The 27,046-nt window shown below is 44.1% G+C and overlaps 1 protein-coding gene across 1 annotated transcript in view; it reads left to right on the forward strand.

The window, feature by feature from the left end:
* Positions 1–6: 6 nt before the first annotated feature.
* The window catches only part of esco2 (establishment of sister chromatid cohesion N-acetyltransferase 2), a gene marked incomplete at its 5' end in the record, with an annotated part of 134,545 nt that continues 107,505 nt past the window's right edge, over positions 7–27,046 (forward strand). Inside the window, one exon of the mRNA XM_082504944.1 lies at positions 7–14. The remainder of the gene's footprint in view (positions 15–27,046) is intronic.

Raw genomic sequence — 27,046 nt, forward strand, 5'->3', positions numbered from 1 at the left:
CGATAGCCGTAGATGTGTCTGTGCTGCCGCCTGGAGGCACAAGAGAGAAGATACATCTGCAGCTTCAACGTTTTCTTTAACACTAATAACTATGGCAGAGCACTGAATGTATAGAAGGTGGAAAGAGAGGCATTACTATGAGATAACTGTGAGGTAGATTATTATCAATTGGTAAAAAGTGCAAATGTAATCAAGCGCACATGAAAAATTAACAGGTTTTAGAGCTTTTTGTATTAAACTGTGTAAAAAGTTTACTTGCATTGACTTGATATTCTGTGCATGGCGTTTACAATGATTAAAAAGTTCATGTGAGAGACAAAACAGAAGACAAAGAAGTCCAGACGCTTTTTCTTTCCAAGCTCCTTAGACTACAATGACCTGGATGACTGAGAATCTTCACAGACAACAAGACAAGACGGTGCAACACTAGACAGAACAGGACAATACAGAGACAAGACAGTGCAATGGAAATGTGCAAAATACTAAGAATAATACTAAATACTAAAAAATTGTGCACCGAGGAAGCTATGTGAGAATGCTCTTTCTGGACTTCAGCTCAGCATTCAATCATATCATCCCGGAGATCCTGGTCCAGAAACTGTCTCACCTGGGACTCTCCACCCCCATCTGCCTCTGGATCAAGGACTTCCTGACAAATAGACCACAGTCTGTCAGACTCGGCCCCCACCGGTCCAGCACCATCACACTCAGCACCGGGTCTCCACAAGGATGTGTTTTGAGTCCCCTCCTGTTTACGCTCTACACATCCGACTGCTCCCCTACCCATCTCTCAAACACCATCATAAAGTTCGCGGATGACACCACAGTGGTTGGACTCATCTCAAGGGGGGATGAGTCGGACTACAGAGATGAGGTCAACAGACTGACTGAGTGGTGTTCAGTTAACAACCTCCAACTGAACACCACGAAAACTAAAGAACTTATCTTGGACTTCAGGAAGGGCAGAGCAGACCCGGCCCCACTTTACATTCACGGGAGCTGTGTGGAGAGGGTACACTCCATGAGGTTTCTGGGCGTGCAGATCTCTGATGACCTCTCCTGGACCGCAAATACCACGGCGGTGGTAAAAAAGGCCCAGCAGCGTCTCCACTTTCTAAGAGTGCTCAGGAGGAACAACCTGGAGGAGAGGCTGCTGGTGACATTTTACAGAGCCACCATAGAGAGCATCCTAACGTACGGCATAACAACATGGTATGCAGGGTGCTCAGCTGCGGACAGGAAAGTACTGCAGAGGGTCATCAACACAGCCCAGAAGATCACTGGCTGCTCTCTGCCCAGCCTGGAGGTCACTGCAAACTCTCGGTACCTCAGCAGAGCTGGCAATATCATCAATGACTACTCTCACCCCAGCAACCAACTGTTTGAACTATTACGGTCAGGCCGACAGTACAGGTCACATAAAACCAGGACAAACAGATTCAGGGATAGCTTCTTTCCCAGAGCTATCACCGTAGTAAATAAGCACAAAAACAATTGAACCTATTCCATACCGTCACTGTCATTATATTATGCTGCTATTCATACTGTCATTATATTAATGCTGCTATGCTGTATATATTGTACTTACTATTGTTTGAGTACTTACGATTGTTTTTTTGTACTTTTTATATTTTACATTTATATTTATTATTGAAACTTGCACCAAGGGAGTGGCACTCCAATTTCGTTGTACTCTGTACAATGACAATAAAGGCTATTCTATTCTATTCTATTCTATTCTATTCTAAAAGACACTTGGTGTCTGAAGCTGTGCGTGTGTGGAGGAGCAATCCCAGTTCAAGGTCCCCTATGTGTCTAGACTCAGCACTATACGGATGGACTCTCTAGTTTGATATTTATTAAAACAATGGAGGAGTGAACCAGTCACAATTAAACAAAGACTAATCCTAAACTAGATTTACTGCCTGCTTCTTTTGTTTTTCTTTTTAACTGCCTGGCTCTTTACTATCTCTTAAATCCCTGTGACTAGCTACCCCTACCAGACCTTACTGTTACTGGGCTTTCATTAGTCTGTCACAACACTCAGGAATGTATCCTTCACAGAAAAAAGCAACGTAATCTTTAGCCATCACCAATGGGCGATTGATATAGTCTGACAAATAATAACAAATGTGTCTTGATATTGTTTGAGTGGCACACGTCATTGCATTGTGATCGTGCTACAGTACGAGACACAGGGGGATTAGCTCAAATGGTAGAGCGCTCGCTTAGCATGCGAGAGGTAGCGGGATCGATGCCCGCATCCTCCAAAAGGCCGTAGCTTTATCATCAACACAAAAACATTTCCTTTCCACAATAAACAAATGTTCAACTGTGTTCCGTTACCCCTGGTTAAGTAAGGTTACACTGGAAGGTTGACACCAGGCGACTGTGGAATGGACTGTGCTGCATCACTGACTACAAGAAAGACAACACAGTCAGCCCACTGCATCTCTTGCAGACGAGCTTAACAACTTTGACGCAGACAACAGAGAGCAGATCCTCTACCCTCAGGAGGACAGTGAGGCTGCAACTTTAACTCTCAAAACAGAAGCTGTGAGATGGATCTTTAAAAAGGTCAATCCTCACAAAGCTCCAGGACCGGACGGCATCCCAGGCCAGCTACTCAGAGTGTGTGCAGACGAGCTGGCAGAGGTGTTCACCAACATCTTCAACCTCTCCCTGAGGCAGTCAGTGGTCCCCACGTCCCTCAAAGCATCCACCATCATTCCCGTTCCCAAAAAATCAGTGGTCTCCTGTCTGAATGACTACCGTCCTGTTGCACTGACATCCGTCATCATGAAGTGCCTAGAGCGACTGGTCAAAGGTCACATCTGCTCCTCCCTCCCTGAAACACTGGACCCTCTTCAGTTTGCCTATCGGACAAACAGAGCCACAGAGGATGCCATCGCCCTGGCAACGCACACCACCCTCACTCACCTGGAAAAAGGGAATACATATGCAAGGATGCTCTTCATCGACTACAGCTCGGCATTTAACACCATCATCCCCTCAAAACTTGCCACGAAGCTCATCAACCTTGGGCTGGAAACACCAACCTGCAGATGGATTCTAAACTTCCTCACAAACAAGCCCCAAGTGGTGAGAGTTGGTAAGCACACCTCCTCACCACTCATCCTAAACACAGGTACGCCACAGGGTTGTGTGCTTAGCCCCCTCCTATATTCCCTGTTCACACACGACTGTGTTGCTAAACACGAGTCCAACATCATCATCAAGTTTGCGGATGACACAACCATCATAGGCCTCATCACAGACAACGACGAGACGGCCTATAGAGAGGAGGTGATGACACTGCACGAGTGGTGTCTGGAAAATAACCTGACTCTCAACATCAGCAAAACTAGAGAAATGATAGTGGACTACCGAAAACGACCAGTCAGAGAACACCAGCCCATCCACATCAACGGTGTCAAGGTCGAAAGGGTCAGCAGCTTCAAGTTCCTTGGAGTCAACATCACCGAGTACTTCTCCTGGACCCAACATCGCCTCAAATGTTGGGTGTGCGATCGAGAGCTTGCTGACGAGCTGCATTACAGTTTGGTACGGAAGCTGCTCTACCAGCAGCCGTAAATCACTACAGAGGGTGGTGAAGGCAGCAGAGCAGATCACTGGCATGAGGCTTCCTGCCATTCAGGACATTTATCTCCAGCGATGCCTCCGTAAAGCACACAGCATCATCAAGGACCACAGCCACCCAGCACATCAGCTGTTCTCCTTGTTACCATCTGGCAGACGTTACAGGAGCCTGTCTGCTCGGACTACAAGACTTAAAAACAGTTTTTACCACCAAGCCATACGACACCTCAACCACAACACTTAAACACACACAACACAGCACTCAGAAGCTACCCTGCAGCTTCACAAGTACTCTGTTAATCTGCACTGGTCACTCCACTTTATTGTTATTGATATTTATATTTAAAAGTGCAACACTGTAATTTTCTGCTGCTCATTCCTCCCGTCATATTTCTTTTCAAGATTTTCTTATTTAATCACTAGTGTACATATATTTATAGATACATATATATTTAGTCATCTTTTCTCTTTTACCATGTCTCTCTAATATTTTGCTCCTTACTATTTTCCTATTCTTTTTTTTTTATTATTTTATTTTACTTTATTTTATTTTCTTCTACTGTATCATGCTGCTGAGTGACTGCTGCTCGTCAAACACATTTTATTGCAATGTTGACCCTGTGCTAACTTGCATATGACAAATAAAACTGAAAACTGAAGGAAATGCTATCCCAGTTCAAGGTCCACATGCAATTTGTTTAGACTCAGCACTGTGCTTGTACTCCCTATATTGACATTTATCACCATAAAACAATGGAGGAGTGAAATGGTCACTAGTAAACAAAGACTTACCCTAAACTAGATTTACTGCCTGCTTCTTTTGTTTTTCTTTTTAACTGCCTGTGTCTCTTCAGAAATTAGCACAGTGTTAGTACATCACCTGCTGAACTTTCCACTTCCATTGATGTCAATTTGCATTAGCCCTTAAATGCTGTTGGTACCTACTGTGTTATGGGCCACAATAAAGACTAAATGAAAAGAGTTACACCTTGGTTAGGAGGAGTCTGAGCTTCTAAAAGTGGGGAATTAGAATCTCTAAACAACAAATCAGAAAAGTTTGATTTTGCAGATTGAAAAGATTGATCCAATCACTCTGAAAAGACTTTCTAACAGGTCCTCTCCCTTTAACGTCTCACAAAAACTGAAAAACATCCCTGATCATCCTAAAATAATATCAGAAAGATGGCAACTTCTTCTTCAGCAGTGACATGTGTAACTTGCAATCAGAGGGGGATTTGCTCAAATGGATTAGTGATCACTGTGAGACCTTGGGTCACCCTGTTTACATGCTTAACTTAATAACTAGAGGTGCAGTACTCTAATACAAGTCTACTTTAGTGACCTTTAACTGATCACACATGCTGTGGCGTTGTAGAGCTGCAGATGCGCAAAGCTGAGAACGGACACACGTGGGCTTTCCTTATGGAAATTATACTGGGATAGTTCCTCCTTTCAGTACGCCACAGTCAGTTGTTTCCTTTGGCGTTTTAAGACGAGAGTAGCATTCATGTGATCAAACACCCGCATCCGTGGGGGATTAGTCCCAAACAATGGAGGAGTGAAACAGTCACTATTAAACAAAGACTTATCCTACACTAGGATGTATCCTACATGATGAGTCAAGGAGGCCATTTACGTGAAAAGGGAAAGACCATCTCTGAATCGAGGAAGGGGCCTAAGGGTACATCTTTCGCCATCTTACAATGCTGTGATTGTAGCCATTCCCCAACTCTCTGTGAATGGTACTCATGGACGTTGATCAGTGGGCTTTGATCAGTGGTTGTTGATCAATGGTCATGAGAATTTGCATAATTATGATTAAGGAACTGACCTCCCAGCCCATTGTTCCTTCAGTGGGCTGGTTTCAGTCATTATGCAAATGTACTGTTTATAAGATTTGGGGAAACCTGCAGTCAGCTGAGACTGAAGAAGTCACTTGGATGAGTGACGAAACATTTCTCCCACAAAACACTACATCCAGATGAACAGAATCAACCTTTGGAGATTTACTTTCCTGGATGATTAAGGATATCCCACACTAGATTTACTGCACAAATCAATGTCCTTTACAATATTTGAAAAGTTCATGTGACCAGGTACCCCTACTAGAACCTAAATGTCATGAAACTACTTTTGGAAAGAGGAGCAATCCCAGTTCTAGGTTCATAAGCAAAGCCCTGGTGTGTCTGTACTCAGGACTGCATATGTGCAGCTCTGAAACACCACAGATCATGGGACATGTTTAAGCTGCACCCAGTGGGGGATTAGCTCAAATGGTAGAGCGCTTGCTTCGCATGCGAGAGGTAGTGGGATCGACGCCCGCATCCTCCAAATGGGTGTTTCACTTTAAACCTCATCCTGAAAACATTTAATTTGCCGAGTGAACAAATCTCTTAATTCCCTGTGACTAGCTACCCCTACCAGACCTTACTGTTACTGGGCTTTCATTAGTCTGTCACGACACTCAGGAATGTATCCTTCACAGAAAAAAGCAACGTAATCTTTAGCCATCACCAATGGGCGATTGATATAGTCTGACAAATAATAACAAATGCGTCTTGACATTGTTTCAGTGGCACACGTCATTGCATTGTGATCTTGCTACAGTACAAGACACAGGGGGATTAGCTCAAATGGTAGAGCGCTCGCTTAGCATGCGAGAGGTAGCGGGATCGATGCCCGCATCCTCCAAAAGGCCGTAGCTTTAAGCATCAACACAAGAACATTTCCATTCCACAATAAAGAAATGTTCAACTGTGTTCCGTTACCCCTGGTAAGTAAGGTTACACTGGAAGGAAATGCTATCCCAGTTCAAGGTCCACATGCAATTTGTTTAGACTCAGCACTGTGCTTGTACTCCCTATATTGACATTTATCACCATAAAACAATGGAGGAGTGAAATGGTCACTATTAAACAAAGACTTACCCTAAACTAGATTTACTGCCTGCTTCTTTTGTTTTTCTTCAGAAATTAGCACAGTGTTAGTACATCACCTGCTGAACTTTCCACTTCCGGCCTGCAAGCATTGTGAGGGTCAAGTTTTTAGAAGTTCAGCTACTCTGCACCCATCTTGAAATTAACGTGAGTATCTTCAGGGCAGTTATTTTGAAGCATCATCTTAATTAATGGTTCAGTTATCATGAAGACAATGTACAGACAATCCAGTCAATGCAGTATTTAAAAGTAGTTGCTGTTTAGAAAGTGTTACTACGTTTATGCCTGCTTCTCTTCAGCAGAGCTGGATGATAAAACTATGCAAAGTTAAATGTTTCTGTGTCGTTACAATCCCACTTGGAGGATGCGGGTATCGATCCCTGGGAGAATTTAAATTGTATCACTTTTGTAGCAACTCTGAAAAAGGAATCATACCATATGTTAAAATGTATAGCTCTACAAAATACACACCAACCGAAAGATTCCTTTGATCGATATCCCGTAGGAGACACAAATCTTTTTGGGGTTGAGTCTATGGAAGTAAATCTACCTACTGAACAGCCAGAAGGGATGACCAAGTTATTGTGAGGTATTGAAGGGACATAGAGACAGCAGGGGAGACCCGAGGCGGCCGCATGTCCGAGTGTCAGGTGAACTGAACTTCAGGTAAGAAGTTATGACCTGCAGTCTATCTGGGTCACATATAAAACAAGTTTAGGTGGAGTTTATTTTCTTTATGCTGACTTTTTACAGTCATTTACAATAACTCTCGTACTGTGTACTAGCTAGCATGACGGAGTTTCTATACAGCTGGGTGGGTGCTATGATGTTACTGATAGTGAACTTTATTTTATTCATAAGGTTAGTTAGTAAAGTTGCCAACCGTCCCGTAAAAAACGGAATCGTCCCGCATTCGGAGAAAATATTACGCGTTTCTTATTGAGCTGAAAAGGAACACAGTTTGTCCCGGACTTCAGCTAGAATGGAAAAAGACACAAAGCTGAATTTATTCTGCGTCTTTACGCTGTCAGCTGCCTCTTCTTCTTTCATTCTCTCCCCTTCCTCTCCTGTTGCTCCTTTGATCATGAAACTGATCAATGATCAGCATGATCAGCTGATCGGCATTTCTCTCTTGTTTATCGCCCACTTTGCGCCAGAAAGAAGAAACCAGCCGATGTCGTGCTAAACAACAGCAGCATGTTTAAGCTTGATCAGCTGTTGTTAGAATGTATTTAATATTAATTTCTAGTATCAGCTGATGTTTGCTGGAGCCACAGCTATAAAGCTGCTGGTCATGATATCGGTTTGGATATGTGGTGAGAGGGAAACATGAAGATGAAACCAGGAGATGTCTTTACTGAATCATCAGAGCTGAACAGGTGATGGAGAAACAGGTTTACCTTTTAGGTGACATGAATGAGTTTAAGGGAAGTTAAGAACTGTTTCTGAGACACAAATAACACCAGGATCCTTTTTTAGGTAGCTGACAGCTGGTAACTGTGCAGGGGTGGATTTAGCAAATTAACAGGGAAAGGGGGGCACAAAGAAATACTTTTCTTTCTTATTCTCATTTAAAATATCTAGTTTTTAATAAATAATTATCTGAATCTTACAACCAAAGTTTTTATCTGATGTAAAATGTATAGAGATCACATATATACCAACATGACAGTGTACATCACTGTCACAACAGCGTTTGTTTTCATTCAAAGGCTTTATGGCCTTTCCTATAATACCTGGTGGGCCGGTCTCTAGTCTACATGGCAATGCCGATTATTTGTTCCAGTCCAGCCCTGCTCACCACTAGGTGAGTGAGCTGGATGATTGTAAGTAACAGTGGAGCTGTTCTCATCGAGACGACCCCTCCTAACTACAGTTTTATCAGTGAGGCCAGGGTGAGCAGGAGAGGAGGGGTTGCTGTCTTATTTAATGAATCATTTCAATGTAAGCAGCTATCTCCTGGAAGTTTTCAGTCTTTTGAATATGTGGCTTTACAGCTGAAGGCCCCATCCAAAGTTGTGTTTCTTAATGTTTACAGGCCTCCCAAATACTGCACAGACTTTTTTAATGACCTCAGTGAACTGCTGTCTGTGATCTGTGTTGATTTTGACTGTGTAATTATTGTTGGGGATTTTAACATTCATGTGGACAACCCTCAGGACAAAGGGACTAAAGACCTGAGTAACACTCTGGGCAACTTTGGGCTGACTCAGCATGTAACAGAGGCCACGCATAATAGAGGACACACTCTTGACCTACTGATCTCCAAAGGCCTAAGCATTTCAAAGGTTACTGTGTCTGATGTGGGCCTGTCTGACCATTACTGTGTTTTCTTTGAAAGTAAAATCTCAGCCCACACAAATATATCAACAGCAGTGATCACAAAACGGTGTATAACTGAAGACAGTAGTGAGATCTTTAACCAGGTCTTCCCATTAACACCTGACCTGTCCAGGGGTTCAGTCAATGAGCTCGTCAATAGCTTCAATGCTAACATGTTAAATGTAATGGACACTATTGCTCCCATTAAGGTGAAGGTTATCTCTGGAAGAAGAAGTCTCCATGGAGAAACTCCACACTGGTGAAAAATGAAAAAAGAGAGTGTAGGAAAGCTGAGCGCAGATGGAGAAAAACAAACCTCCAGGTTCATTATGACATCTATAAAGAGAAACTTCACAATTAAAATTTACAACTGAGGAGTGCAAGGAGGTCCTACTTCTCTGACATCATCACCAAAAACAGTCATAATGCTCGGGTCTTATTTTCTACAGTTGACAGGCTAACAAACCCTCCTGTGTCAGTGGCAGCTGAACTTCATTCGACCGTGGCCTGCAATGACTTTGCCAAATTCTTCACAGAAAAAATCCAAAAAATTAGACAAGCAATTGGTACATCAACAGCAGATCCAGGATATGTACTGTGTCCACCAAAAAACTGTTTAAACACCATGAAACAGTTTCACCCGATTAACAGCAAAGACCTGGATGACATCTTAGGTCAACTGAACTCCTCCTCCTGCTGTTTAGATGTCCTGCCAACAAGTTTTTTCAAAAAGGTCTCAAAGACTTTAGAGTCAGACCTGTTACAGATCGTCAACTTTTCTTTATTATCAGGTGTGTTTCCAGAATCACTAAAAACTGCTGTAATTAAACCTATACTGAAAAAGGACAAGCTTGACAAGACACAAATGAACAACTACAGGCCGATCTCAAATCTCCCGTTTTTAAGTAAGATCATTGAAAAAGCAGTTTCTCAACAGCTCAGTTACTTCTTAAAACAGAATAACTGCTATGATGCCTTCCAGTCAGGTTTTAGACAGAACCACAGCACTGAAACCGCTCTCACCAAAGTGTTTAATGACATATGTCTGAATACAGATAGTGGAAAAATGTCAGTCTTAGTTTTACTGGATCTCAGTGCAGCATTTGATACAGTTGACCACAACATATTACTCAAACGACTGGAGAACTGGGCAGGTCTTTCAGGAACTGTACTAAACTGGTTCAAAACATACTTAGAAAACAGGAAATACTTTGTATCAATAGGTAACTTCACATCTGAGCAGACAAGTATCACATGTGGAGTTCCCCAAGGTTCCATCTTGGGACCCCCTCTGTTTAACATTTACATGCTCCCACTGGCACAGATTATAAAGAACAACAAAATAAACTATCATAGCTATGCAGATGACACACAAATATATATCACAATGTCACCAGGAGACCGAGGCCCTGTACAGGCTCTTGGTAAATGCATTAAGGAAATTAATGACTGGTTGTGCCACAATTTTCTCCAGCTAAACAAAACCAAAACTGAAGCAATAGTCTTTGGAGCCAAAGAAAAACGATTACAGGTCACCAGAGAACTTCAATCTATACACCTAAAAACCACAGACCAGGCGAGAAATTTGGGTGTAGTGATGGATGCAGACCTAAACTTAGATAAACACATTAAGACAATAACAAAGTCAGCTTACTATCACCTCAAGAATATATCAAGGATAAAAGATCTGATGTCTCAACAGGACCTGGAAAACCTAGTCCATGCATTCATCTTTAGTAGGCTTGATTACTGTAACAACAACTTTTACAGTTCTACCTAAAAAATAAGTCAGACAACTACAGCTCATTCAGAACTCTGCTGCTCGAGTCCTCACTAAGACCAAAAAAGTGGACCACATCAGTCCAGCTCTGAGGTCTTTACACTGGCTGCCTGTCCGTCAGAGGATAGACTTTAAAGTCCTGATGCTGGTCTATAAAGCTCTGAATGGTTTAGGACCAAAATACATCAGTGACCTCCTGACCCAGTATGAACCATCCAGATCCCTCAGGTCATCTGGATCCGGTCTTTTATCAGTTCCCAGAGTCAGAACCAGACACGGAGAAGCTGCATTCAGCTTTTATGCTCCATATATCTGGAACAAACTCCCAGAAAGCCTCAGATCAGCTGAAACACTCAGTTTATTTAAATCCAGGTTGAAGACTCACCTGTTCTCAGCTGCATTTGAATAAAACACCAAATCCACACTTTTAAGCTTAAATTTCAAAACTTACATTAACTACTAATTTTATCTACTGTTCTGATTTTATCTGTTTTGATTTTATATACTGTTTTGTTTGTTTGTTTGTTTGTTTGTTAATTAGTTAGTTTGTTTGCTTGTTTTAATCAATTTTAAATCATGCTTTTTATTTGTTTTTGTTTCTAATGTCTCTGTAAAGCACTTTGAATCACCTTGTTGTTGAATTGTGCTATACAAATAAATTTGCCTTGCCTTGCCTAGGTGGTGTTCAGTTGACAGCTCAGGGTCTGTCTTCACCCAAGTGTCCAGAACATGTACAAATTTCTGTAAAAATACAGCCGTTAATGTGGTTGGCATTAATACCTACAGTGGGGCAAAAAAGTATTTAGTCAGCCACCGATTGTGCAAGTTCCCCCACTTAAAATGATGACAGAGGTCAATAATTTGCACCAGAGGTACACTTCAACTGTGAGAGACAGAATGTGAAAAAAAAAATCCATGAATCCACATGGTAGGATTTGTAAAGAATTTATTCATAAATTAGGGTGGAAAATAAGTATTTGGTCACCTCAAACAAGGAAAATCTCTGGCTCTCACAGACCTGTAACGTCTTCTGTAAGAAGCTTTTCTGTCCCCCACTCGTTACCTGTATGAATGGCACCTGTTTGAACTCATCATCTGTATAAAAGACACCTGTCCACAGACTCAAACAGTCAGACTCCAAACTCCGGCATGGCCAAGACCAAAGAGCTTTCGAAGGACACCAGGAAAAGTATTGTAGACCTGCACAAGACTGGGAAGAGTGAATCTACAATAGGCAAGCAGCTTGGTGTGAAAAAATCAACTGTGGGAGCAATCATCAGAAAATGGAAGACATACAAGACCACTGATAATCTCCCTCCATCTGGGGCTCCACGCAAGATCTCATCCCGTGGGGTCAAAATGATCATGAGAACGGTGAGCAAAGATCCCAGAACCACACGGGGGGACCTGGTGAATGACCTGCAGAGAGCTGGGACCAAAGTAACAAAGGTCACCATCAGTAACACACTACAACGGCAGGGAATCAAATCCCGCAGTGCCAGACGTGTTCCGCTGCTGAAGCCAGTGCATGTCCAGGCCCGTCTGAAGTTTGCCACAGAGCACATGGATGATACAGCAGAGGATTGGGAGAATGTCATGTGGTCAGATGAAACCAAAGTAGAACTTTTTGGTATAAACTCAACTCGTCGTGTTTGGAGGAAGAAGAATACTGAGTTGCATCCCAAGAACACCATACCTGCTGTGAAGCATGGGGGTGGAAACATCATGCTATGGGGCTGTTTTTCTGCCAAGGGGACAGGACGACTGATCCGTGTTAAGGACAGAATGAATGGGGCCATGTATCGTGAGATTCTGAGCCAAAACCTCCTTCCATCAGTGAGAACTTTGAAGATGAAACGAGGCTGGGTCTTCCAACATGACAATGATCCAAAACACACCGCCCGGGCAACAAAGGAGTGGCTCCGTAAGAAGCATTTGAAAGTCCTGGAGTGGCCTAGCCAGTCTCCAGACCTCAACCCCATAGAAAATCTGTGGCGGGAGTTGAAAGTCCGTGTTGCTCGGCGACAGCCCCAAAACATCACTGCTCTCGAGAAGATCTGCATGGAGGAATGGGCCAAAATACCAGCTACTGTGTGTGCAAACCTGGTAAAGACCTATAGTAAACATTTGACCTCTGTTATTGCCAACAAAGGTTATGTTACAAAGTATTGAGTTGTATTTTTGTTATTGACCAAATACTTATTTTCCACCCTGATTTACGAATAAATTCTTTACAAATCCTACCATGTGGATTCATGGATTTTTTTTTTTCCACATTCTGTCTCTCACAGTTGAAGTGTACCTCTGGTGCAAATTACTGACCTCTGTCATCATTTTAAGTGGGGGAACTTGCACAATCGGTGGCTGACTAAATACTTTTTTGCCCCACTGTACCTGCAGGCTCACATAACCTGGAGAAACAAAAGAGCAATAATACATATGAATGTACCACGTTTTAGTACTATATTTGGGAAAATTTCAATACAGTATAAATTGCTATGTCAGATAGAAGATAGAAGAAGAAACAACAAAAAAAAACCTAAAACCCATCACCAATGGGCACACTGCCCTTTCTGTACCAACAAGACTATACATGAGTACACAAAGCCAAGCCATGGCGTAAGTGAGATTGGTGTTAAAGAATTTGACTAGCCTGCAAAGAGTCCTGACCTCAACCACACAGAGCTCCTTTGGGATGAACTAGATTGGAGACTGCAAGCCGGGCCTTCTCGTCCAACGTCAGTGTCTGAACTCATAAATTCTTCTGGAAGAACGGTCAAAAACAAACTTTCCCATTTATGTCCCTCTTTTTGTCTTCTAACTTCTCTGCATCTCATGGACAAAGATTGTTTCATCTTGTTCTCTCTATAAACTTCACAAGATGCTCGGTTGAACTTTCCCTCCTCCGAGGTAAACTTTTATTAAACTCTTAATAAACAGTCATGAGTCTCCGGTTCTCACCTTCCGGTGTTACACTCTCAAGACCCCGGGTGGAACACACAGGTAAATGCAATTCCCATTGCTACATCCCTTTTCTTTTACAAAGACAATGAACTATTCATAAGTTGAGAACTCAATTTGCAACTGGAACAAAACTTAGACATGACATTTCTTTGTTAGACACAATTTTCTTCAAAAATAAAAATTCTTTCTTCCACTTACTTTTTTAGCTTTCTTTCTATTTTCCTTTAGTATTACTTTTATTCATTTTTTCCGTTTTGTTTCTCATTTCCTTATTATTTTTTTTTCTTCCAAACAAGTAAACAGATCACAAAGCCATAACTCAAAATATTATCACAGATGTTCTGCTCTGTTCTCTAACCAGTAAACAAATCACAACATATAACTCAAATGTCGTCACAGATTTTTTTTTCTTTTGTCTTTCCTCTGACAAGTAAACAAATTACAGCGTATAACTCACAGATTACCCCTTAATTGCATACATAGTCCTTCAAATATCCAGGTTGTTGTACTACCCGTCCTGACCTGGTAGTGCTGTTTTGTGTGTTCTCTTTGCTCTTTGTCGGCACAGTAATGTTCTGCCCCTCAGGCTGGAGATGTGCTGACATGTCTTTTTTGACCTCCGTAGCTCGCCTCAGATGGCGACGATTCCTTCTGAGGACTCTGCCGTTGTCCAACTCCACATCATAGGATCTGTTTCCCAGAGTGTTACACACTCTAGCCTTGGTCCATAAGTTGTGTGGTTCAAAAGGTTGGACTCGCACCAAGTCCCCTGGGTTTAATGTGTCCATGTCCTTCGCTGTCTTGTTGTAGTACTTTGTTTGTCTCTCTCTGTTTTTCATCAGTGCAAACTTGTTATCAGTCACTTTGGGTTGCAACAATCTGTCTCCTATTGGGAGAAGTGTCCTCGTCCTCCTGCTTAACAGTCTCTGTGCAGGGCTGGTAGTTAAACCTTGTGTTGGGGTGTTTCTGTGGTCCAATAAGGCCAAATATGGATCCTGTCCAGCCAATTTCGCCTTTTTCATGAGTCGTTTGGCAGTTTTAACGGCAGACTCAGCTTTGCCGTTGCTCTGCGGATAGCCAGGTGATGAGGTATGGTGTCGAAATTCCCATTTCCGGCTGAAGTTGGCAAACTCTGTTGAGCTGTACTGGGGCCCGTTGTCAGAAAAAAACAATATTTGGGATTCCCTGACGTGCGAAATGAGCCTTTAGTTTCCTAATCACAGTACTCGACTTGGTATCAGGTAGATAATCTATCTCCCAAAAGTTGGAGTAATAATCAACAGTTATTAGGTAGTCCCTACCCTCAAAGTTGAATAAATCTGTCCCCACTTTGGTCCATGGTCTAGTGGTCGGCTCGTGTGGTTTTAGTGTCTCTTTCTGTTGTTTTGCATCCACAGACCGACATATGTCACATGTAGCGATGTACTTTTTGATGTGGTCGTTCATACCGTGCCAGTAGACGCAGTCTCTAGCTCTCCTGAGGCACCCTTCTGTGCCGATGTGTGTTGAGTGAATTCGCTGGGTTATATCTGCCTGTAGTGCTTCTGGAATCACCACTCTCTCTCCCTTGAAGACCAATCCATCCTGTGTGCTCAGTTCATCCTGCAAAGATTGGAACTGGGTTATTTCAACAGGTACATCTTTCTTACAGGCCGGCCACCCCTTTTGTATTGCTTTTATCAGCGTTTGTAGTGTGTGGTCGGTTCTCGTCCCTGCCCGTATTCTGTCCATGCTTTCTGTTGAAACAGGTACATAGTCCACCATGTTGACACATTCTGTCTCCAACTCCGTCTGGCTTTTGATGCTATCCTGCAGGTAGGCCCTACTCAGCGTATCAGCAAGTAGCATGAAACGGCCTGGAACATATGTTATGGTTATATCATATTTTTGCAGCCTTAATAGCATCCTTTGCAGTCTCTTAGGTGCATGTAACAGTGGCTTTTTAATAATGTTCTCGAGTGGCTTGTGGTCTGATTGCACTCTCACAAGACGACCATATGTATATTGGTGGAATTTCTCCATCCCAAACACAATAGCTAAGCATTCCTTTTCAATTTGTGCATAACCTCGTTCAGTGAGCGTCAATGCACGACTTGCAAATGCCACTGGTTTTCCATGTTGAGTCAGAGCTGCTCCCAGTCCTGTCTCGCTGGCATCACACTGCAGCGTCAGCTCTTCTTCAGGGCTGTAATATTTCAAAACTGGGACTTGTGTTAGTTTTCCTTTCAGTCTTTTAAATGCATCTTCCTGCACGTCTGTCCACTCCCATAGGCTATCTCTGTGCGTCAGTTGTCTGAGAGGCTCACAGTCGTCTGACAGATGCTTGTAAAACTTTGATAAATAGTTGACCATTCCAACTAGTCTCTGCACCCCTTTTATGTCAGTTGGTGCTGGCATTTCTGTGATGGCCCGTACCTTCTCTGGGTCAGCGCTCAGCCCCTCTGCTGTGAGTAGATGTCCGATGTATGGTACTTCCTGTCTTCTAAGCTTGAGTTTTTCCATATTTAATTCGATGTTTCTCTCTCTGCAGCGTTCCAGGAAAAGTCTCAGGTTTCTGTCATGATCCATTTCTGCCAACTCAGTCGTCTCTCCTTTTCCAGTGATCAGGATGTCATCAGCAATGATGTATGTGCCTAGCAGGTTCTCTAACGCTTGCATCAGTTTGCGCTGAAAGACCTCTGGCGCTGGGCTGATCCCCATCGGCATTCTCAGCCAACGAAAGCGACCAAATGGTGTTGCGAATGTCGTGAGATGGCTTGACTCTTCTGTAAGCTTCACATGCCAAAAGCCATGTTTCACATCACAAACTGTGAAAACTTTCGCTTTTGACACATCTGGCAATATGTCATCTATTGTCGGTAACGGGAAGTGACTACGCTTCAAAGCTTTGTTAAGCGGTCTTGGGTCAATACATATCCTGGGTTTGCCATTTGGCTTCTGCACTGTCACCATCCCACTGATCCAATCAGTACTACCTTCCACTGGTGCTATTATTTGTCTGTCTGCAAGGCTCATCAGTTCCTCTTTCAGTGGTTTCATCATCGACACCGGGACTTTGCGTTTTGGCAGTTTGACAGGCTGCACTGTTGTGTCGATTTCCAGCTCATATTCACCTTGCAAACATCCATCTCCTGTAAACACATCCTGAAACTCAGTCTTTATCTCTTCCAACAACCATGCGTTTTTCTCTGATGGAGCTGTTGTCACTGAGCTGTTCAAAGCACAGATGTTATCATAATTAACTTGTATTACCTTCATCGCTTCACTAGCTGTTCTCCCAAGTAGAGGTGTTTTACAATCCTCCTCTACCACTTGGAACTCGACTCTGTACTTTTTGTTGTTTCTTGGGTTTGTCAGCTTGACCTTACACTTTCCTAATGGACACAGCCTTGACTTATTGTACATCACAAGAACCTTGTCTGTGTGCTCCATTTTGATGTTCGGGTTCAACAAGTTGATGGGAATAACGTTGCAGGTTGCACCACAGTCAACTTGAAACTTGACCAGGCTGTTGCCAATCATCATGCCTGCAAACAGCTGTTCTCGTTTTTTCATGTCTGATTCTTTGATCTGGTTCACTTCTACTGCAGTCTGTGTCATAGCTGTGACAGTCATTATGTCCTCACAGGAATCAGAGTCCTGTGTGGATCTTTTTTCCGTTTTCACTCTGTCTGCTTTTACTCCTGCATGCTATAGCAAAATGATTTTCTTTGCCACATTTTTTGCATTTTTTTCCATATGCTGGGCATTTTGATTTGAGTCTTTCATGTGCTCTTCCACAAAATCTGCATGGTATCTCTTTATCCAGTCTTTTTCTCTCTTTTTGTTTTACTGCATGCAGTTCCTCTATAGCCTGTCCCGCTATTGTTTTGTTGTATTCTCTTGAAATCTCCATTGCTCTACAAATATCTAGACATCTGTCTAATGTGAGGTTCTCTTCTCTGAGCAACCTTTCCCTCCAACCGGAGCTGTTCGTGCCACAGACGATCCTGTCTCTGATCAGTGAGTCTTTTAATTGTCCAAAGTTGCAGGTGCTCGCCAGCATTCTCAGGTCCGTAACATATTTATCAATATTTTCTCCAGGAGCCTGATTGCGTGCAAAAAATCTGTATCTCACGACAGTCTCATTAACTTTGGGATTACAGTGTTCATCGACTTTTCTCATCAGCTCACTTACTGTTACTCTTGCCTCAGCTCCGATCAGCGTTCCACAGAGCTCCCTGCCCCGTTCCCCGATCAGATAGTAAAACAGCTTCACTCTCGCCTTTTCCTCAGCATCCGGCAGAGCTAGTTCCGTGTAGAGTGTAAACTCTTCTTTCCATGTTTTCCACGCTTTAGACAGGTTCACTGAATCCATACTCCACTGTGCGGGTGGCTTCAATCCATCCATCGTAGACGCCGCTGCGCTCTTCTCGTCAGCGTCTCACTTGCTGTCCTTAGCCGTTAGCACCTCCGAGGCTAACTAGCCTAGCTGGACGCGTCGATACCGTCCGCTCAATCTGTTGTCTTCAAAGCGCGGTGTGGATCACTCTAGACCCCGCTGCCACCATGTTTCATCTTGTTCTCTCTATAAACTTCACAAGATGCTCGGTTGAACTTTCCCTCCTCCGAGGTAAACTTTTATTAAACTCTTAATAAACAGCCATGAGTCTCCGGTTCTCACCTTCCGGTGTTACACTCTCAAGACCCCGGGTGGAACACACAGGTAAATGCAATTCCCATTGCTACAAAGATGTTCTTTCCTGCTCCTCTACTCTTTGAATTCTCCATGTGCAAAATAGGTACAGCCTGGAAAAATTCCTCATTATGCACACGGCTAACCACATGAAAAAGGTTTAATTTTCAACAGGGTTCTATGCCATGTCAAGACTGATATATTTTTTTTACATTATACATGCCTGCATTCAGCTATATTATGAGAAAACTGCTTATGTTACCATTGTTATGCAGACGGTACCTTGTTATATATATGTAGAAAGATAAATTTGGTCCCTGGGGAAAGTCTTCCCAGAAGAGTTAGATGTTACATAGCTGCAAAGAGTTTGCCAACATAATATAAACCCTATGGATTAACTCTGGGATGCCACTCAAGTTCATATGCATGTTACTTTACATTACTCTCAGAATAAAAGGTGAGTCTGTGGGTATTGGCACAGAAGTGAAGACAGTTTTGAAATATGAGGAAATACTGTTTTTATCATCTTGTGATTTAGGCTATTAAATGTGGTCAAAGTGATAAAACCTAGGGACTTTATCTTCTCGTTAACAGCTATTTTATAACTTCTTACCAAAAATCATCTTGTTATATGGCTTTTTTATGGATGGCAGGAAATCAGCAGGATTTGGAGTCAACGTTTGTTTATTGATTAACAAAATAAATAAAAAGAGATTCATATCAAACTCAAAGGGAGATGAAAATTAAAGATAACCACTTAATGTGTTCTGCCACACAGCTTCAGTCAGAAACTACATTTTATTTGTCAATAAGCACATAGCAGTATGTTTGGTCTCTCATCCTTCATAAGGTCACATTGAAGCACAGACATATAAATCATAAGAATAGTGTCAAGAGATTTATTCTAAAAGACACTTCTTCAGCTGAGAGTCAGAGAGTAGAAACACACACGCTGCAGTCTTTACTTGCAAGGGCGGTCACAGAGCGCTCACACCAGAGTGGGGGCCCTGTGATGTGCGAGCTCTGTTCTTGCACTTGTCTTTATTTATACACAAAAAGAGTAATACAACAGTGAATACATTTGTTCAGTGGAATGTTGATACGTGAGCATGTGCGTATTCAAATTCAAATTCAAATTCAAATTTTATTTGTCACGTACACAGTCATACACAGTACGATATGTAGTGAAATGCTTGGACAACTGCTCGTGACCTAAAGAGAACAAAAAAGGAAAAGGCTATGAATAAGATAGGAAATAAATATGAAAAATTAAAAAGGGTAAATTTAACTAGGAAGGAATAAAATATAAATTAAGGTTAAAAATGAAATAACTGTACAACACAAATTAGAATGAAGGGTAAATTTAACTGGGAAGAATAAGATAAAGATAAATATATAAATTAAAGTTGAAAATAAAATAACTGTACAACAAAATACACAATACACAATATAGAACTATATAAGAATGTATGAAGAAATCTAAATGTAAATAAATATATACACAATAACAGCAGCTGTACAAGTATTAACCGGAAATGAAGAATATAGTGACCAGTGTTGTGCAAAACCAAAGTCCAGAAAGTCCAGTGTGTGTGTAAGAACCATATGTGTGGGTCAGTACTGTGTGGTGGTGTGATTGAGAGACCGTATCGCCTGCGGGAAGAAGCTCCTCCTCAGTCTCTCTGTGTTGGTCTTCAGGGAGCGGAATCGCTTTCCTGACCTCAACAGAGAGAACAGTCTGTTGTTGGGATGGCTGAGGTCCTTCACGATCTTCCTGGCCTTGGTCCAGCACCGCCTGCTGTAGATTGAGTGCAGGTCAGGGAGCTCGGAGCGGATGGTGCGCTCAGCTGACCGCACAACCCTCTGTAGAGCTCGTCTGTCCTGCATGGTGCTGTTCCCGAACCAGGTTAAGATGTTTCCCGCCAGGATGCTCTCTATGGTGCACGAGTAAAAGTTCCTGAGCACCTTGGAGGGCAGTTGGAAGTCTCTCAAGCGTCTGAGGTGGTAGAGACGCTGTCGGGCCTTTTTCACCACGGTGTTGATGTGACAGGACCATGACAGGTCCTGCGTGATGTGAACTCCGAGGTATTTGAAGCTGTCCACTCTCTCCACTGGGCACTCGTTGATGACGGGGGTCTGGTAGTTCCTCTCCTGCTTAGTGCTGAAGTCCACTATCAGCTCCTTTGTCTTACTGACGTTTAGAAGGAGGTTGTTCCTCTGGCACCAGTTCTCCAGATTCCTAATCTCCTTCAGGTAGGCCGTCTCGTTGTTATCAGAGATCAGGCCCACCACGACGGTGTCGTCAGCAAACTTGATGATGGTGGTGGAGCTGGTAGTGGCCACACAGTCATATGTGTACAAAGAGTACAGCAGGGGGCTCAGAACACACCCCTGGGGGGCTCCAGTGCTGAGAGTGGTGGAGGCTGAGACATGTCCGCCCATCCTTACTGCCTGTGGTCTGCCAGTTAGGAAGTTGGAGATCCACTGACACATAGATGAGCTGAGTCCCAGATGCTCCAGCTTGGTGGTGAGTGTGGAGGGAATTATGGTGTTAAATGCAGAGCTGTAGTCTATGAAGAGCATTTTAACATAATTCCCCCTTCTAGTGTCCAAGTGAGTGAGTGATGTGTGGAGGAGATGAGAGATGGCATCGTCTGTGGAACGATTTGGACGGTAAGCGAACTGTAGTGGGTCCAGTGTGTCTGGTAGTGAAGAAATGATGAAGTCTCTGACCAGGCGTTCAAAGCACTTCATCACTACTGAGGTGAGGGCTACAGGGCGATAGTCATTGAGAGAAGCAGGGTGGGGTTTCTTCGGGACAGGAACAATGATGGACTCTTTGAAGCATGTGGGGATCACCGACTGAGATAAAGAGATGTTGAATATCTCAGTGAACACAGGAGCTAGCTGGTATGCGCAGTCTCTTAGGATACGACCTGGGATGCCGTCTGGTCCTGCTGCTTTCCTGGTGTTCACTCTCTTGAAGGCTCTCCTTACTTCATGCTCAGAGATGACGAGCACGTTTCCGGTGCTGGCAGTATCTTCCTGTCTGCAGCCGTTAGCGCCGCTAACACTAGCATTGTTGGAGACCTTAGCTGCAGCCTTGAAGCGAGCATAGAAAGTGTTCAGCTCGTCTGCCAGAGTCACGGCCGCGTTCGTCATACCGGTTGTTGGTGCTTTATAGTCCGTTATTGTCCTTAGTCCCCGCCACAGGCTCCTAGAGTCACTCTGTTGGAGTTGTGACTCTAGTTTCCTCCCGTAGCGCTGCTTCGCCTCTTTCACCGCCCTCCGCACGTTATATGACGCGGCTTTGTACGGGTCCATGTCCCCCGTCATGAGTCCCGTGTTGTAGGCAGCGGTGCGGGATCTCAGAGCGTCGCGGATGGTTTTATCCACCCACGGCTTCTGGTTGGGAAACGTTGTGATAGTCTTTGTCTCCACGGTATCATCCGCTAGTTTCCCGATGAATCCCACAACCGCTTCCGTAAACACGTTGACGTCATTGTCGGAGCTGTTTCTGAACATGCCCCAGTCTGCGTCATCGAGTGCGTCCTGTAACGCGGCCACCGATTGATCCGTCCAGCGCGCGACCTTCCTCTGAACCGGAACTTCCTGTTTCAGCCTTTGTTTGTATTTTGGCATGAGGAAGATGGCGGCGTGATCAGATTTGCCAAACGGGGGGCGGGATTGTGCCTTGTAGCCGTCCTTGACCATAGTGTAGCAGTGGTCCAGTGTCCTTTCACCCCTGGTGGGGCAGGTGATGTGTTGATAAAAGTTCGGCGCTGCGCGTTTGAGGTTGGCGCTATTAAAGTCCCCCGTCACAATAAGCGCAGCGTCCCGGTGTTGTGTCTGGTGCTGTGTGAGTGCCTCATGCAGCTCGCATAAGGCGGTGACCGTGTCCGCTTGTGGTGGAATATAAACGGCACTTACAATGACCGATGTAAATTCCCGAGGTAGATAAAAAGGACGACACATGATGGACAGTAGTTCCAGATTTGGTGTGCAGGAGCGTGTGAGAGGAACAACGTTCGCACTGTTGCACCAGTTGTTGTTCACCATTAAACACACGCCGCCTCCCCTTGACTTCCCCGAGTCCCGTGTCCTGTCCATGCGGTGAACCGAGAAGAACTCGGCCGGCTGGATGGCGTGGTCCGGCACCGCTGGGTTCAGCCATGTTTCGGTGAAGCAGAGGAGATTGCAGTCCCGAATGTCTCTCTGGAACTTTATCCTGGCCCTGAGGTCGTCAAGCTTGTTCTCCAGTGACTGGACGTTGGCGAGCAGGATGCTAGGCAGAGGTGTGCGGTGTGCACGAGCTCTCAGCCTGTTCCTGACGCCGGCTCGCTTCCCTCTAGGCCGCCGCCGCTTCCCTTTGTTCTCCCTCGAGATCTCACTCGGCCAGCTCGGATCCGGAGTTAAAAACTTCGAATTGTGAGTACATTGTATACCAATAGAAACAAGAGTGTCACTGTCATACCTAATGTACCCAATGGTGATGATTTTGCCGATTTAGAAACGCTGAAAACTAACTTAAAAAACAAAGACAAAGAAAAAGTGGTCGGAGCAGTCGTGACGGCAGCCGACCTCACCGGCGCCATCTTAAATGTGGTTGTGTATGTGTGTGCGTGTGCGGTTTGTGGGAGGCAGCTCCTTTTCCCGGTAGGGAGTGAAACTGTTTGTTCAGCTCTTACTATCGCTGTGGGAAGAAACTGATGAGAAAAGAACAGAACAAGTCTCATAGTGAACAATCAGTCTAAGTCATCAAAAGGTTTGTCACAATCAGCAGGGCTGACTGTGTGTAGAGTGAAGGTTGGACCCAAATGCAGACGAAAACAAAATGTGAAACATGACTTGAATAACAGAAAACGAGCCGTTTATTGAGGCTGGCAAAATAACTGTAGGCAAAAGGCAAGGCTAACAATAAACTAAACTGGGTGAGCTAAATTAACTAAAAACCTACAACAAGACCATGGACTTGACATGAGGAAACTTGGCTTGCAAACAAAGCAGACGATCTGACAATGACACACTGAAAACAGAGAACTTAAATACACAGGAGGTGATTAGGGGAAGTGGGAACACATGGAGGAACAGCTGACTGACATGAACCTAATGACAGGACAGGGGAAGTGAAACTAAATACAATGAACAAAGAACACACGACTCCTTCAAAATAAAACAGGAAACACTGAAACTAGACATGACAACACAAGCTTAACAGACCTAATACGTGATGAACGATACAAGAACTCAAACATAGAAACCAAGGAAACAATAAATAATAACTGCCTTTCCTTAACTAAAGCTAAATAGGAATGACACAAACTAATCACAAATCTAAAATGAGACAAATACAAAATGAAACCAGGAAAAAATTAAAAACAAACTGAACTGGACATGTGTGTGCTTAATAAACTGGCAAATTACAGCAGGATTTTCCTATCCTCGGTCAGAAGGCACAGGTGACTTATATGATGAAAGAGAGGGTCCACAGCAATGAGAATTAGGGTTCCTTTAATCCAAACATCTCCAGAAGTGAATTCGTGTTAGTATATGTATGTGTGTGTGGTTCTGTAAAATAACAGAAATTACAATTAGCAAACAATTAAAGTCAACCAAACTGGTCTAAATAATACAGAAAGGGTTGAACAGAAATGACTAAACACCACCCCCTGGTGGACACAAATGGGCTGCTGCACAGGGATAGACTCCATCTTTACTTTGGGCAGCTCACTTCACAAGGGTAGCGCCATTTTGGTCAAATCAGCGTGAATATACAGTGTCTCGTGGCTACACAAACCGCTGGAAAACTCTATAAAGGCATCACACAATGTACATAGGCAAGTGTATGATAAGTTACAACCATAGAACAAAAAAATACAAGGCACTTACTTATCATTCACGCACACGCACGACACATGTTCAGTACAACAGCCCAGCTCCACCAGCGCTATCACAGTGAACCAGCGCAAACACAAACAAAGGATGGGAGGAATGTACCATCTTAGCAGTGGTTAGAGGGGGTCCGTGGAACAGTCTATATACACAAATCACAGGGGTTTTCTACACAAACAAACAAACAAAACAAACAAAAATTTCAAGTGGAACCCAAAACACAAATACATGAGACCAAATAACACAACCCTGGGAGACAAGGCAAAAAGTCAAATACTCAAAGTTTCAGGAGGCCGACCCAGACGTCGGCGGCACAACAGTCCATAGGTCATTAGTTCAGGGGGCCGACAAGGACGACATCAGCACAAGAGTTTGCACAGTTCAGGTGGCCGACCAGGAGGCCAACGGTTCAGTAGTCCATAGTTCAAGGGTTCAGGGGGCCGGCCACGAGTCCAACGGTGGCAACGGAGCAGGTCAGGAGGCCGACAACGTGGAAAACGGGAGTGGCTGACCACACTTGGAGAGCTTGGTTGGCTGCCGGCGGCAACTTGGGCACGTACGAAGATGGTCAGGGGGCTTGGCTGGCGGTCGACGGCAGTGTGGGCACATACAAAGGCCATCGGGCAGCTTGGCCGTCAGGTGGCTTGGCAGGTGGTCGACGACGTGGACGAGAACTGGCTGGTGGTCAACGGCGTGGACGATAGTCCTTGGATGGTTTGGTTGGTTTCCGTCGACAGACTGTTTTGACAGGCTCCGGAAACAGCTGTGCTGGACTTGGCTTGGCACGTGGAAGGAGACCAGGCTGAGGCGTGGCAGGGCCAGGCGAGGCATTGTCCTCTGGCTGGGTCGCGTCGAGACCAGGCGTGGCGACGACCTTTGGCTGGGTCGCGTCGAGACCAGGTGGCAGCATGGCGGCTGCAGGTGGTGGACCAGGTGGTGGCGCTGCAGCAGATGTTGCAGAATGCTGGATGGGCTCGGCTAAACCTCCAGCTGGCGTGGCATGAGGCTAGACGGGCTCCTCGGGCCCTCCAGCTGACGAGGCATGAGGCTGGACGGGCTCCTCGGGCCCTCCAGCTGACGAGGCATGAGGCTGGACGGGCTCCTCGGGCTCTCCAGCTGACACTGGAAAAGGCTGCACAAACTCCAACTAAGCCCCTGGCTCCAACCTGGCCTGGATAACAGTCCCACAGCGGCTTAGCTGAGCCTCATGGCTAGCATTTCCAGTGCAAACAGTCTTATAATTTGGCTTCTTGGAAGCATAGTTCGTGGCATGATCAATGCACAGAGAAGCTAGACAATTTTGCAAAGGGATAAGATGGTCCGTGGAAGACTTGGCCGAAAAATTCTCAGTCTTAGTCATTTCAAAATCATAAACAGTCTTTTTATAGCCGGGCCCATGAACTGGTAAGGCAGTGTTAGTTTTAATATTCACCTTGGAAAAAACATGAGGAGCCAAAATATAGTCACTCACTTCAAACCTTTGTGAGGTACGTTGATGACGTGAACGCCACTTTTTTTCTAGAAGCAGTTGTGACTGAACCAGGGCTAATTGTGGGGTCTGGCTCCTCATCCTCTGACCACAACCTCGCCAGAAATGAGGCTGGAGATGTGAAATCTGAATGAGACTGTGAGGGTGAGTGACTAATCCGTGATGGCGAAGAGGAAACTGGCGAGCTGGGGGGCAGTGCCGGCACTGAAGGGAGGGGCGCTGTGGCAAATCTCAGCAAGCCGACACGGACACACTCAGGCTCGAGAGGCAGTGATGGAGATGACTGGTTGTGGGGTTGCTGTGACTGGGAGGTGCTGGAAGCCATTACATGACTCGACAGTTCCTGGGCCCTCTTCATAATAGCCTCAGTGACGTTCACCATTACAAGCTTGCTCTTCAAATCGGGTGCCGTGAGGACGCGGTTGAGGATCGCTTGGATCCAAGCCATCTCCTCCAGACACTCAGTGAGAGCCGAGTCTGCTGGGTCCATGACTGGTCAGATCGTTCTGTCACAATCAGCAGGGCTGACTGTGTGTAGAGTGAAGGGTGGACCCAAATGCAGACAAAAACAAAATGTGAAACATGACTTGAATAACAGAAAACGAGCCGTTTATTGAGGCTGGCAAAATAACTGTAGGCAAAAGGCAAGGCTAACAATAAACTAAACTGGGTGAGCTAAATTAACTAAAAACCTACAACAGGACCATGGACTTGACATGAGGAAACTTGGCTTGCAAACAAAGCAGACGATCTGACAATGACACACTGAAAACAGAGGACTTAAATACACAGGAGGTGATTAGGGGAAGTGGGAACACATGGAGGAACAGCTGACTGACATGAACCTAATGACAGGACAGGGGAAGTGAAACTAAATACAATGAACAAAGAACACACGACTCCTTCAAAATAAAACAGGAAACACTGAAACTAGACATGACAACACAAGCTTAACAGACCTAACACGTGATGAACGATACAAGAACTCAAACATAGAAACCAAGGAAACAATAAATAACTGCCTTTCCTTAACTAAAGCTAAATAGGAATGACACAAACTAATCACAAATCTAAAATGAGACAAATACAAAATGAACTCAGAGCGCTGGGTCAGAGACCCAGCCTGTGACAGAGTCATCATGCAGTATTCTATCACATGTAAACTTATATCATTAAAAGTACAACTTTCTACTGACAAATAGAAACTTACATTTTTTTATACTGTCACTTGGCTTCTAAAAGAGCTTTTTTTTTTTACTGATTATTAGGGAGTTCTGGATAAATAGGTTATTAAAAGATAAATATGCTGTAATCTGTAAATGTTTTTTATGAGGTTAGGGTTTCAACATGACGTCAAGAACCACAGAGGTGTATAATCTGGTATAATC

Source organism: Aulonocara stuartgranti (assembly GCF_965226115.1).
Source record: "Aulonocara stuartgranti genome assembly, chromosome: 15".
Lineage (NCBI taxonomy): Eukaryota > Metazoa > Chordata > Actinopteri > Cichliformes > Cichlidae > Aulonocara > Aulonocara stuartgranti.